Source organism: Galeopterus variegatus, unplaced genomic scaffold, assembly GCF_000696425.1.
Source record: "Galeopterus variegatus unplaced genomic scaffold, G_variegatus-3.0.2 Scaffold171, whole genome shotgun sequence".
In the NCBI taxonomy this organism is placed as follows: domain Eukaryota; kingdom Metazoa; phylum Chordata; class Mammalia; order Dermoptera; family Cynocephalidae; genus Galeopterus; species Galeopterus variegatus.
This window is the reverse complement of record NW_007726282.1, coordinates 877,380-879,901: the sequence shown is the minus strand read 5'-3', so window position 1 is coordinate 879,901 and position 2,522 is coordinate 877,380. Positions and strand designations below refer to the sequence as shown.

Here is a 2,522-nt window from a genome sequence, read left to right as displayed (position 1 = left end):
AGATATAAACTTAAAGTTTGTCAGGAAGCTACCTATTAAAGTTTTTTTTTATAAAATATTTTAAGACATAACATTTTAAAATTATAATTAAACCAAAATTATGGCTGGTAATATTTATATTAAAACAGATATTTAAAAACCTTAAAAAATGTTGGAACACATATCCATAACACCTTCAGTATTAATAATGCTTTCCCACATAGTCGAATTTATTAAATAAGCCAATTAGTTTTTTGGGGGGTTTTTTTTTTTGTCTTTTTGTCTTTTATACTGACCGGTAACGGGATCACAACCCTCGGTGTCACGCCCATACCGGGGACCGGCAACGGGATCGCAATCCTCGGTGTTGCGCCCGCACCGCACTCAGCCAGTGAGCGGGAGCCGGTCTCCACATGGGATCCGAACCCTCAGCAGGAGCGCCGCCACGCTCCCAAGCGGCGCACTCTCCACTGTGCCACCGGGCCGGCCCAAGCCAATTAGTTTTGATACATCTTTCAGATATCCTTTGAGAAACTCCAGGGCCCTTGGAATTTCCCAAAGTTATTTTAAAGTTTCAGAATTTAATGTTGGAAAGCTGTGTTAAATAACAAAAGGCTTAGAACATTTAATTGAATAAAATCATAAATTTCTACTAAAAAAATAAAACCAAACTGACAAAGGGTTTGAAAGGCAAAGAGCACAAAATCTTATCATGATAAAACATGAAATAAGATATGTAGGCCAATTATCTAAAAGACAAAGAAAAACCTTTTACAATTTTGTAGTAAGAGCACTCAAGTGTCTCTTTCTCTCTCTCTCGTTCTCTCTCTCTCTCTCTCGGGAACCGGTCTGTATGTGGGATCCGAACTCTCGGGCGGGAGTGCCGCCGCGCTTCCCAAGCGGTGCACTATCCAGTGCGCCACCGGGCCAGCCCAGAAATGTTGATTCTTGATTGACAACTTGCAAAAGCTGCAAAGCCTACATCAATTTCAAAACTATTATTAATAGAAGGAGAAAGGAAACAGGTAACATTATAAAACTGTAAAGGTTGTACTTGTAAGGGACTAGTTAAAGGACATCGACCATTGATAGAATAATTAAGGGATGAATATGGAAAGGCCACAGGTATAGACTGTCCCATGACCAAGCACAACCAACAATCTTGAGCAAGGCCAGGGTTAGTTGTATTAAGCAATTTATAAGTGGCATAAAGGAGGTGAGAGGTCAGAGGATCTAAATCCAATTCACCTCGATTTTCTGGCAAAGCCAATGGATGATAAGCAAGTTGAGGAAATAGGATATCATGCATTTCCTGTAATTTTTTTTTCTACTTTAAGGGTTCTAGTTTGATCTTGTGGTCCACCTCCATCAGACATATAGAAAGAGGGGGTAATAGACCAGCATATAGGCTTCCCTATGGGTCCTAAACAGGGAGCTTGGGCATATTTATTAGAAACAAGCCCCACTGCAGATGGAGGGTCAGCAAGATCCCCTCCAAATGTTCCTTCATAATTTCTGGTTAGGATAGCAGTAAAATATGTCTGATTATCTGAGATACACAACTGATATGAACCATAACAGGTACTATGTAATGTTTCAACAAAAGATTGACAGGGACAAGGCTTAGGGCCTTCATTGTCAGTGGGTGTGAACTGTGGTTTATCCACACAACTATAAGCAGGGGATGCTGGAGCCAGATAAGCCAAACGTGCTCCACAATCAACAACAGCTATATACGGTGAGGGAGGACTAAGAATAGTGCCCCCTTTGCAATCACAAGGGTTACCAAAATGATTGCTTACCAATTGTGGAGCGAGTCCAGGGTCTCCAAAGCCAGACTGGACCTGGGGCCAGGGAGCCAACAGTCCAAGAACAAGGAAGAATACAAACATCATAAACCTATACAAAGAGAGAGAAAGAGGTATTCAGGGAATGTCCGATTCCCTGGCTGGAGGGTTATAATCAATCTGTTTAACCAGCCATTCAGGCAGCCATCAGAATCATTAAAATTTGCTAAAGAAACAAAAGATAAAGTCCAAGGATCTCGACTAATGGTTGGTGAATGGGTAGTTGGCTTGCCAGCACCAGATCGAGAATCTGTAATTCCAGGAGAATCGGTTAACAATGTTCTATAACCCGTAGAAACACAATGTTTAATAGGAAGAACATTAGGAGAAGAGAAACATAAAGGCATTTTTTCAGTGGAAGCTGAAAAATTAAAAGGGTGTGAAAAATGAGGCTTTTCATAAATATTAGGATCTCCACCTAAGAGGCGAGAATGATTAGTTGTTACTTTTATTTCTTCCTGGTTCCAGGAAGCCAAATGGAACAAAGGAGAGAGAGAGTTAGGGTTTGTTTTAAAATAAGGATATTGTAAAAACCTATAACATTTTAAATTAATTTATTAATTAACTTTTGTTGTTTTGAACTTTGTGAACAATTTCACAAACCCGTTAGTTTTTTTATTCAAATTTTGGATCTTCAGTTTAAAGCTGTAAACTTACAGTTTGTTAGGAAACTGTACCTATTAAAGTTTTTTTTTT

At 39.3% G+C, this 2,522-nt stretch overlaps 2 long non-coding RNA genes across 3 annotated transcripts in view; one reads left to right on the top strand and one right to left on the bottom strand.

Annotated features, from left to right (window-relative positions):
• The window catches only part of LOC103581301, a 1,773-nt gene extending 179 nt beyond the window's left edge, over positions 1-1,594 (top strand). The window contains exon 2 of the long non-coding RNA XR_549645.1: positions 1,203-1,594. This is a non-coding gene — a long non-coding RNA (uncharacterized LOC103581301). The remainder of the gene's footprint in view (positions 1-1,202) is intronic.
• The window catches only part of LOC103581309, a 5,107-nt gene continuing 3,554 nt past the window's right edge, over positions 970-2,522 (bottom strand). Inside the window, exon 3 of one of the 2 annotated variants that reach the window (XR_549646.1) lies at positions 970-1,878. This is a non-coding gene — a long non-coding RNA (uncharacterized LOC103581309). The remainder of the gene's footprint in view (positions 1,879-2,522) is intronic. The other variant, XR_549648.1, reaches the window with a different exon arrangement.